The sequence below is a fragment of the Pocillopora verrucosa genome, chromosome 10 (genome assembly GCF_036669915.1).
Source record: "Pocillopora verrucosa isolate sample1 chromosome 10, ASM3666991v2, whole genome shotgun sequence".
Classification (NCBI taxonomy): domain Eukaryota; kingdom Metazoa; phylum Cnidaria; class Anthozoa; order Scleractinia; family Pocilloporidae; genus Pocillopora; species Pocillopora verrucosa.
The window spans coordinates 15156211-15168185 of NC_089321.1; the positions used below are offsets into that span (position 1 = coordinate 15156211).

General features: G+C 36.9%; 1 long non-coding RNA gene and 1 pseudogene across 1 annotated transcript; one reads left to right on the forward strand and one right to left on the reverse strand.

Annotated features, from left to right (window-relative positions):
- Positions 1–289: 289 nt before the first annotated feature.
- LOC131793289 (uncharacterized) lies at positions 290–1012 on the reverse strand (annotated as a pseudogene).
- Positions 1013–4889: 3877 nt separating this feature from the next.
- Positions 4890–6505, forward strand: LOC131770077 (uncharacterized). Its single transcript, XR_009339101.2, has 3 exons — positions 4890–5030; positions 5671–5878; positions 6285–6505. It is a non-coding gene; the product is annotated as an uncharacterized lncRNA (long non-coding RNA).
- Positions 6506–11975: the final 5470 nt, after the last annotated feature.

Sequence of the window (11975 nt, forward strand, 5' to 3'; positions counted from 1 at the left end):
TGACGGCTATCAAAACTTGTCAGGCTTGAAAATTTCAATTTTCGGAAAAAAGATAATAAACCATGCTTAAATTCAATTTTATTACATTGTAACAACGAAGCCACAAAGGTTTTTTGTACTTATATTTGATGTTTCTACAAAATATTTATATGAAAAAAAAATAATAATAATAAGTAACAATGCACACTTACAAAATTTATTTTTTATTTTCTAAAAAAGGTAAACCAATAAGTTCTTTGTTTATCAGATGTAATTTTTCTCGAGCACCAAGGCAATTCCAGCTAGTTTATCACACGTATGATTGCCAGGTACAGATATTCACATAAAACAAGAAGATCAAGAACTCCTTCTGAGTTTCTTTCTGTATCAAATACCCACAGTGCCTAAAATATGACATCGAATTCTTTTGCGTGATTCTGTCGCATGCTTCGTGAATGGCAATTTCTGTTTCACTCGCAGCCAACAACTGATTTCTGTTGAGAAAAGCCTTTATCTGGTGAAAACAGAGTTCGCGAGTGTTCAAGTGCGGAGAGTACGGAGGCTGGAAAAGACGATTTACTCCATATTCACCAAGAAGGTCCCTCAAGGCTCTTTCTGTGAATCTCCCGTGATGAAATGGACAATTATCCATGATAACAGTATCACCCCTTTCAAGGAGAACAGAACTATCCCGCCTCGTTATTTCCACAGCTTCCTCAAAGAAAAACAAGAGTTCGTTACCGTTGGAAGCGCCTTCGAGTATATTTACAAAATCGACTCCCAGACAGGAATGTAAAAGATTTATTGTAAAAGTTGCATTGGATGCAGATCTCTGGATTTCAAAGGCAGGAGTCCCGATTATTGAATTTCCGTATCATCTGTTCATTGTAGTTTTTGTAACACTTGCCTCGTCGAAAAAGTGGATTGTACTGACAACCAAATCACTGACCTTATTAAGAGAGAAGTTCGTACGGGCTTCGATCTCTGCTGTTCTAGATTCAGACGGAACCGTGTGAATTTTCTTTTTTGTCATCAGTAGTTCGTTTCTAACGAATTTGGTAATTGTACTTGGATGAGGCAAGTCCGCTGGGTGTAGAACGCTATCCAATATAAGTCTATTCTGTAATTCGGGGGTATAGATACTAGGTTTATAATTTTTTTCAATTTCAATGCATTCAGCAGCATCTGGAGTCAGAACAGTGTGACCTTTGTGGCGTTTTGGTGGTTGAAAACAAGAGTTTGTCAAATCGTAGTCACGCAAGACATTTTGAACAAAACCACGACTTGCAAAAAGTTGTTGTGCAACTGTGCGCTGAGATACTCCATCGTGGTGAAGATCCAAGACCCTTTCGCGAACAAAGTTTGGTAAACGTCTACCGTTATCGAAAAGCCCACCAGCCTGATTGATTCTAAGTTGCACGGACATAATCTCGCACTTATCCAACACTAACTGCTTCTCAAAAAAGGAAGCGAAGGAGTATATACCAACGGTCGCTTTGTAATGATTGGCTTACGCAAACCACAAAGGCGTAGAAAAAATTATTAGGGCCGATTTCTGTTTTAAAATTTCAACCGCTCAGGTATCTTTCAATATCGATTAAAATTTGTTCGACAAAGGGCCGCTTTGGTAATCGACATTTATTTATTGACTAAAACTGTACATACAGTCGGAAAATCAAACGCGGCCGCTTCAAAACACTCATCGAAATTTTGAATCTGCCGCGGCTGTTCCCACAGTTGAAAAATACAAGTTAATTTAAGGATTAAATTTGGTTGGCTTTTAAAACCACAAATCGAAATTCTTTGTTAACGAATCGGTTGAAGTCGTTGCACTGTAATGAAGGATAACAACCGAAAATAGCAGCAGAGAATACCTCAGCCGTTCTATATTGGGCGTCTGCAAACTAAGAAAGACTAGGAACCAAACTTCCCAGCTGGCCAGCGTGCTATACGCAGATTTTGTGCGCAAAAAAGAATAAGTCATTCATTTCAACAGGTCCTCTGTATTCAACGTGGCGGCAAAAAGGTTTTTCCTCATATCAATAACTGCTCAACAACAAACCTACGATACCTATTGAAGCAGTGTTAAAATAGAAAAAGCGTGATATTTTGGCTGAAAATAGAATATCTTTCTATTTGAAGAGGCGGTTGTCACAAATAAACATTATATTTCTGAACCAATATACGCGGTGTATGCATATTCGCATTAAGAAAATAATTTCATTTGAAATTTACACTTCTTCTCGTGCTCAATATTATGGTGAGGAAATCGAAATTTGAGTGGATAAGATTCGATGGGCAACAAAAATGTGCAGTGATGATTATCTCGTAGATTTAATAGCTTGAACATAGGAGACGCGGTTAATCGTGTTGTTTGAACGAACGTGAAATACGTTGTCATTTACGTTATCATTTCACCCGTGAAAACATAAAACAATCAGCAGAGATTGGGGACAAAGTAGATTTTATCTTGACAAAAAGCTGGATTAATAGGCCAAGGCCAATGAATTTGGGAGGAATTTGTTCCCGGCTTATTATCAGGAAGGGTACGTTTAAGTGGATGGGCTAATGTTATCGAAGCCTGGAGCATTTGCACCGAGGCTGGAAGGAGTAGCTTATTCATCAGGATGTCAGTCCTCGTCTGTTTCTGATTAGCGTCAAAATTTGAATTTGAAGTCTTGAAATCAGAGATACCCAAAAGGATATATGTGCCAAAATACAAAACAAATGTGGCCGTGATATTGTAAGCCACTCTTCAAAAAGTGCACTCATATCTACCGACTTCTTCATTCGATTGCTCCATGATGAGGTTTATCGCTAGGACGCAATTATTTTAAGTTCACTGGAATATCGTGGTGCCCGAAATATTCCCGTGGTTTAAAAGTGTATCAGGACTTATTAAAAAATCCAGCAGTCCTATTAAGTGCATGAAAATAAGTTGCTAAAAGAAAATTATTAACACTTTAATGGTGATCTTGAACAGGCGAAAAATTTTGCTGCACTTTTTCAAAGTAATCCTCTATTTAACAATTTCGGAGGGAAAATGTGGCCTTGATATTGTTAGCCACTTTTAATAAATGCGCTCATATCTGCAGACTCCTTCATTTGATTTTTTTCATGATTAAGTTTATCGCTTGCACGCAATTATTTAAGTTCACTGGAATATTGTGGTTGCCGAAATATTCCCGAGCATTGCAAGTGTATCACGATTTATACATATGAGAAGAGCGACGTCTGTGTAAAAAATCCATTTAAGAAAAAAGAGACTAGACTCAAAACTCCATAGAAAATATGTATAAACTTGTTAAACAAACCACAAGATTTGGCTAAAATGAAAACTCCAAAACTTCTCAAATTCCAATCAAAGGAGAGACAAATTTACGCGAACGAAAGTTTAAAAAACAAAAAGTAAATAAAATTCGCGAAAAAAAACTAAAAGTACACGAAAATGTCCACGTCAGTTTTTCCATTGTCAAGTTTAGAGTTCTTTGATGTGATTGGCTAATTTGTGAAATCACGCGCACCGCGCGTTAATACAAAAAGAATGCAAAGGGGGGAGAGGAAGAGAAAAATTGCTATTTGAAATTTAAAAACGAGAGAGATTTTCTACAGTTTGAATCAGCTGCCTCTCCATTGTCGAATAATCCGACAGACCTTGTCGAACTTGACGATATGTACCGCACCTAATTAAAGCTGTAGAACAGAACTGACTTAGACGTCGCTCTTTTTCCGAACTTAATTTGTCAATTAGTTTCGGCACATGAGTGGAAAGACGTCTGAACTAAGCTTTAAAAAAAACAAATTAATAAACACTTTAATGGTGATAAGCAGGCGAAAAATTTTGCTGCAATTGTTCAAAGTCACCCTCTGTTTTGCACTTTCGAGAAGAAAATGTGGCCCGGATATTGTTAACCGCTCTTAAAAAGTGTACTCTTATCTACAGACTCCTTCATTTGATTGTTCCATGCTAAAGTTTATCGCCAGGACGTGATTATTATAAGTTTACTGGAATATCGTGGTTACCGAAACATTTCCTACTATTGCAAGTGTATCAGGATCTGTAAAAAAATCCAGTCGTCCTATTCAGTGCATGAATGTAAATTGCTTAAACAAATTAGAAACACTTGAATAGTGATAAACAGGCAAAAAAAAATGCTGCATTTGTTTTAAGTCAAACGCTATATAACACTTTCAGGGAGTGAATTGTCATAATAACACTGCAAATTTTAGGAAAAATATACCACTTCAAGCCTACCATCGTTCTTGCTCTACACGAGTTAAGAAATTTCGAACACTTCCCCTTTACGCCGAGATCAATGAATGATCTAGGCAATATATTTCCTCATCAAAATCAAGAGTACCAATTGTAAGAAGTGTTTTGAACGCCTAATAGAACAAAGACGAGACAGCGATTAAAAAGATAAGAGAGTAATCTCTCTGCAGCTGCGTAAATCTATCAGGAAAATGACCTTATACGAGCTTACATAAACGGAACCTAATAGGAGAAAAAAACACTTCAGATACATACGTCAATGACTAAAGATCGTTTTCATCCTGGGGCCTTTGCAGTAGCTAGAACATTGAAAAAAACATTGGATTAAAATGTTTATCTGGAAGTGTTATTCTCCTCTTTGTCTTTTCCCACTAGACTGATCAGTTTCAAGAGGCGAGTAAATTGTCATAGTGCAGGTGTAGAAATGTTTTGGGTTATATCGTCTTCTCAGCCGGTTTCATCAGGTTACAACAGTATCACGCAGGCTTACATACCAAACTAAAATATCGGTGAACAAGACTGATCGAGCAATTTATCTGTTGATAAACAAAGCCTAGAACACGACCACGCAATATAGAAATCACTCACTTATACTCGCTATCAAAGGATATAAAATGCACTGTACACCCGGTGAACGAGCCAGAGGCACGAAGGACTTAACCATGAACAGGTTCCTCCTTATCGCCGTTTAGGGATCGGTTGTTGCTACCTCCTTTGCATTACATATAAGTGATTATGGAGAAGAAGAGAACACAGCAGTCTGGGTGGAATCTTTAAGGTACTAAGCTTTAAAAGAAAAATTCATTGTAGCTATCGCATCCTATATTGCTAATAAAGCACAATTAAGCACAGAGGAGAAAAAGGATACAAACTTCACTTTACAATTTGCAGAGCGCTTTTGGCCCAAATGAAATTTGATTTGACTGGTATGAAAAGAATAGCATATTTATTTATTGCGGTGATATGCAAGGATTTCCAGCCCATATCAAGTTAAACTCATCTGAAGAGTAATTCCAAACCTACGCGCGTTTACTTATTATCCTCTGTAAAACATTTAGCGAATTTAAATTATGGTTGAATTTACTAATTACTAAGCCCTACAGGATCTTTCAGACTTTAGGCAATTAACTGACGGTTAAACTTCTGCTTAGGGTCGGTTCAGATAGTCTTGTTCACCTATAAGGGGCACTCAGTGTTTGTCTTCAATCCATAAGGTTATTTTTGTTATTGGACTACATGCGATATCACACAATGGTGGCGTTTAGAACTGTCTATAACAAATGCCTTGTTCATGGAGTGAACTTTAAAATACTCGGGCTTTAAATGATCCGGTGCTTTTTGTTATAGTAGAAAACAAAAAGGTGTAGCAGCTAAAGATGTTGATTTTGAAAAGCTTACAATGTTCATCTCATTTAAAGTGAATATGGTGACTTCGATAAAAATCGACCAGAAGTTTACACTGATGATGAAGATGAGAAGAGATCATCAGACCCTAAATGGCAAAAATATTGGCGACGTTCGAACAGAAGGCGGACAAAGCAGAACAGGGTCGGCCGGCTCAGGCTATTACGTGTTATTGGGCTGAGACGCCGACGCAGAAAGGGATAACGTATTTCAACAGTTGAGGTAAAGTGTGAGGAAAAGTCTTCAGCTGCTTCCAAGTAACTTTCCCTCTAAATAGTAGTCAGTTCAGAGCACCCATCCCTCACAGCTTTGGTCTTGGTTAGATTGAATTACCTTGTGACACATTGTGGCGAAGTTTGCTTCAAAGGGATTCGTTTTAGTAACACTGATTTCAAAGCAACTGAGCGATTGAGTTTTTGAGATGTCTTACTTGTTACGGTCACAGAAACAATATTTAATGCTTCCATTAAACGATGCATACCTTAAGATATCCTCACCTTTGCAATTAAAGAAGGTATTCACAATACATTTACTCTACACCCAATACCCTACGTTGTGCTGTTGATTATTACATTTGTCTTTCATCACAATTAGTTTATTATCATCATAATTATTATCATTTTAACAGATTTATTGGCACCGTTCAAACTCGATGACCAATACCCACCTTCAATCAAGGAAATCCATCTCTGCAATAATTAAAGCTATCAAAAAACATTTTTAAAGACCAGGTTAAGTAAATATAAACATATATATGTCATAAGATAAAAGTAACAGTGATGTCTTTAATTACTTGTGAATTTGGTTTACAAATATAAGCGATAAACAAGAAATTTGCTTCGCTCATTTTTGTGCTCTGTGGGGGGAACTTTTTTCCTTTTCTTTTCCAAACGTTTTGACCCCTTTATGTTTGTTTGCATGCTAGGAAAATAGGATAACTTTCGTAGCGCGAAATTTGATTGCCCAATACTTTGGTAGATGAATCTGACAATATACACGTAACCTGTTGAGCAAAAAAAAGAAAAAACAAACAAAAGAAACTAGCAGAACATGATCATGCGAAAAAAATCTCACCTCCTGCTCTCACACAAAAGGATGAATAGGTATCTATTAGATGTCGGCTTGTGTAAACACAAAAAAATTTTGTGGGAGGAGATTATTCAGTTTTTCGTGCTTACGAAGCGCGAAATTTAAACATACTCGGATTAAACAGTCGAGTCAAATGGGAGAAATTGACGAGCGTATGCGACTATTTCCCCTCGCCATTGTTTTTTTAACTCCTTTCGTTTAATTGAAATACGGAAAGAGAATGATACCCATGAAACTACATGAATTAACGACGCGTGAGGCTTCAGACGTTATTACCAGGTTTAAATCACACGCTAGAAGAAGGAGAATATGAAACTTTTTGTGCCCATCTCGAACAAATTCTCATTCACGCAGCGCGAAATTCAACGGCGTGGTAGGCTTCGGACGTTAATACCAGGTTTCACATGCCCTCATTACTTTTGCATCGCACAGCGAGCCTCTAATTGAATATATCTTTCGCCAGTTCTAAGCAAAATAAAGGAAAAAAACGGTGACATCTCTTTACTACCCACAGTCGCCCCACCATCCACCCCACGGTGACTATTTGCATCCTAAAAAATCTACCAGAATCACCCCCACGGGGAGGATTTGTCTTATCATCAGTTTTGCCGATGGTTTAAATCTGCCGCTCGTATGATAATCGAAAATTTTGAAAAATCCCGCGTGTATTTTAAAGCTGTTTCCGCCATTGTTCCAAAGTAGCCATATACGGTCATTGTTAATCGTTAAACAAAGCCTGCTCAACCCTAAGCTGATCCGCTTTTCTTGATACGTTAACAAAAGTGGAGACTATTACATGAACTCAATCTTATTTTCTAATTTTAACGATTATTAATTGTTGAGGAATCCGAAATAACACCTTAAAAGTTACGAAGACGTCTAGAGTCTGGCGATCTGCAGACAATGCAGAACCACTCGCCCTTTGGGCCAGTCTTAAACCCTTGCAGCTCATGTGTAACCATTCCTCGCACAACTCGCACTGTACCATGTCGTCCCAACACTCGGGCATTGAATAATGACAAAATAAATTAGTGTCACAAGTTTGTCTCTTATTGAATCTAGCGGTGTTCGACTATCGCGGAAAAGGTTCAAAACCGACCTCTCTCCAGAAATTACACTAAATTCTTGCCCATTTTCCCTTGGTCAAATGAAACATCCGACGGGATGCCAGTTCGTATGCATTAATGATACGCATGTTTTGAATTGAAAACATACTTTAGTACGCACTGGAACTTAAGTATCATCCATTTTTAGTTGTACGTCAAGGATGATGTTTTCATTCAGTTTTGTTGGGGATCCAAATCCGCCGGCAGATTTGGACCGGGGGGTCCAAATCTAGTGGGGTCCAAATCCGCTGGGACACCTGCACGACGTATCGACTCATTTGAAGTACTACCAGCCATCCAGCGAAATCCTCAAGTACAAGTTAATTTTGTTTCGTTCCGGTCATTTTGACCACAGTATGGAAAAGATATAATAGTTATTGGCATGTTCTAAACATCCAAACACTTTAAGAAACATTGGAAATGCGGTGAAAGTACTCATTAACAGCCACAGTACAAGGGGAAATGTAAAGCAGTAAAAGAAAGCCAGACTGACTGGAGATGTTTTCGAAGTTTTCGGAATTAAAGTTGTAGTCGGATCACATGGGTAATATATTTGAAAGTGCCTATCTGGGCTATCTGCACTAACAGACAAAACCAAAATTCTCTTGACAAAATCGAAGGACAAATTGTGTTATGACGAACTTTTGTCTCGATTTTGCATCCGCTTAAAATTTCAAAAATCCACGAGTTTCGCGACAAAAGAAAGTTAATGCCTTCCAGGCAAATTTTTATTGAGTTCAATAACAAGCTGGTGGCAGCTTTTACGACAAATAGCTTTGAAAAATCAGTCTCCTTTCACTGCCTCACATTCTTCATTTTGCTCTGGGTGCTTAAAAATACTTTTACTACATTTCCAGTGTCCTCTCAGGTGTTGTGATGTTTAGAACATACCAATAACTGTTTTATTTTTTCCAAATTAGGGCTGAAATACCCAAAGCCACTCCAATCTTTACTTTCCATGAAAACATTTTAAAAGATCAAATTCTCATTAAAATGTAAAATTCTTCAGTCCATTTTAATAACTTTCGATTCTAATTCATTACATTAACTAATTTTGGTTCAAACTTGTAGAACCCGCGAAACAGGTCGTATAACAAAGAGAAAAGTTTGCACAATCACGCCACCCAATATGTCAAGCTGGGTTTGTCCAATTGATTTTGATGGCCGCAAGGAAATTTCTAGTTTGTCGCTCAAAACCGTTGTGGTTCATAGGAGGGCTGGTTCATCGGGTTCCGTGTGCTGTTGTTTTATGTGCATGGGTTCTTTCCTTTCGGGTTCCGTGTACTAAATCTCGTGAAAAACTGCAAGAATTGTTTCAGAGTGTTTGTAAATGGTAACACTGTAACCCATTTTAACTTGTTTTTGTGTCCTTTTAAGCAACGCGATATGTCTGTAATGACAAAAGTGCCAAATTTTATTCTTTAATTTTGATCCTCTCCACACTGTGCGTAGTTCATGACCTGATATTTCAACGTAAATTATCGAGAAGGCGCCTTCCGATCACCTTTGTCTAATTTGTAAGTCACGCCAGTGCGCAAGCGTTACAACCGATCAATTGGCCCGACATAACTCGTTGATTATTTTATTATTTGTGGCCCCAAAAGCCCGGCTTGTGACTCGGGAGGTACTGAACTTGATATATTTGATACACAAGGCACCCTTCAAGTAGGAAGGCTAGAATAAAATTGCTTTTATGACCATATATTGGTAATATGCCTCTGCTTTATCTTATTGTAAGAGGTTTCATTTTATGTAACATATATCTATTCCTTTAATCTCCTCCTCAACCTGCTTGCAAATAATTGAATTTTATGTTTTAATTCAAGATAAAACAGAAGTCTTGCAGAGTTCTTATTCCAGATTGAATTCAGGTGAGAACATCAGTAAACAAGTTAAAATCACATGCTTCTGCTGAATCTTTAATTTTTTTGCCCTGGTTTTTTGCACAAACCCTATTTTATATCTCTATATGAAAGCTAATGATTAAAACCTCAGTGAATAGATATGACATATTTTAGTAGTTTTTTTCAATTCCATTGTTATATTTTTGGCATTTACTGTTTTAAAATTCATAAATGGCATCCCTTTTCATCCTTGTAAAGAGATATAATTTCACATTTCTTTAACTAAAATATGAATTATGAAGTCAACTTAATTCAATGAGGTTGAAACTTCTCTTCACGGGTTTATTTGATACCAACATGATGGCCAGCTCCCAGTTGGCTTGTTAGCTCAGTTGATAGAGTGCTGCACTGGTATCGCAGAGGTCATAGGTTCAAATACCGTACAGGCCTGAATTTTTTTCAGGCCTTATTTACACTATTGTTCAAGTTGTGTTCATTACTGCAAAGATCTCTTTCATATTCAAGTTTGAAACTTCATTTTACATAATAATACTTTACTGGAGTATAATTTTATATTTATTTGCTGACTTTATGGTACACATGATTACCATATGTGTCTTAACCTTTAACTCCCAAACTTTCATGAGTAATCCTCCTTACTGTCTGCTATACAATTTATGTCATGCTAGTTTGGAGAATTTGGAATTGGATCAACCAATAATCCCTAATTGATATTTTTCTTAACTCTCGTTACTTGTCTGCTTTATGTCACACTAATAATGGAAGGAGAAATTCTGTCTTGGTCACCAGTGGAACTTCACTCTTTAACTCCCAAGATCTCACTAGCAATTCTCCTTACTATCTCCCATACAGTTCTTGTGATGTTAGTTTGGAGGATTTAGTATTGGATCATCTTATAATCGCCTAACTGATGTTTTTCTTTATTCTCATAACTTGTCTGCTTGATATTATTTTGATATTGTAGGGAGAAATTCTGTCTAGGTCACTCATGGGAATTAAAGAGTTAAAATGGGGGATTTCATCACATTGTAATGATTAAAATACTCTTATGCTTTCAAATGTAAGAAAAAAATGTGATGAGAATCTGATGTTATGAAACACTTGCAATGGAAAAACATGTTGCTGGTAGCTTATGTCTTTAATGCTTACATTTGCACGGGAAATGTTTTTCTTTGAGAGTGGGGATACAGAAGTTTTAAAAGCTGATAGAAATAAGCTGTTTGCAAGTATAAATGGCAAACTGACAATCATACCTCAATGCTTGTGTGTACCTACCATTGTAGAGGTGTCTTTAAAAAGTTTTTTTTATTTTTACACAAGGCAACCTCCAGAATGGAAGAGTAGAAGACTATGGCATGATGTTTACTTGGCATTTGTACGTACTGCAATCATATATTCAAGCAGGACTCTACATATATATAACTTATTACATGATGTCTTTAACCCTTTACACCCCAATATCAGAATGCATATTCTCCATACTGTTCTCCTTATATTTCCTAATGTGCTGGCAAGGAGAATTTGTTTAACAATCAAGAGGTTCTTTAGTTGATTATCTTTACTTTACTTAATTGAAATTTGTTACACGTACAGAATAGTATCGGCAACTGGAGAAGAAAACAGGACGATGTCCCAATTGATATTCGACCCCAATAAATATTAAAAAAATAGTAGTAATAATTATAATCGTGAAAATAGTAATAAAACTAGCAGTAATTATCATATGATATTATTTACAACCAAGTCAATTTAAGAATAGGTTCATTAACTGACACCCTCACGACTTGGAAGATTATAAGAAACGGTCTTTTCATCGTAAAAATCTAAAAGCCTCCTTTTAAAAAGTATGAAATGAGCCAACGCTTTTAATGTCCCTTGGTAATTTGTTTCAAAGATTGATAGACCTGTAATAAAACGAATGTTTTAAGTAATTTTGTTTTGTGTGTGGTATTTGATAATTTAATTCACTCGAATTACGCGTTTTCTGCCGAACTACAGTTTGATGGAAAAAGTCGTGGTGACCCAGATCAATGTAGCCTGCTCTAGCGTCATAGATAAGTACCAAGTCTTTCATTTCCTTCTATATTCTATTGGTAATAGAGAAGGTTTAAGCAGCCGTTCCCTGTAGGACCTATCCCTTGGATAATTCAAGATAAACTTTGTGGCCCTGCGCTGAACGTTTTCTAACAATAGTTTTTTGTCCTTTGACGTGTAAGATGACCATAGTTCACAAGCGTACTCTAGTTGTGGTCGAACAAC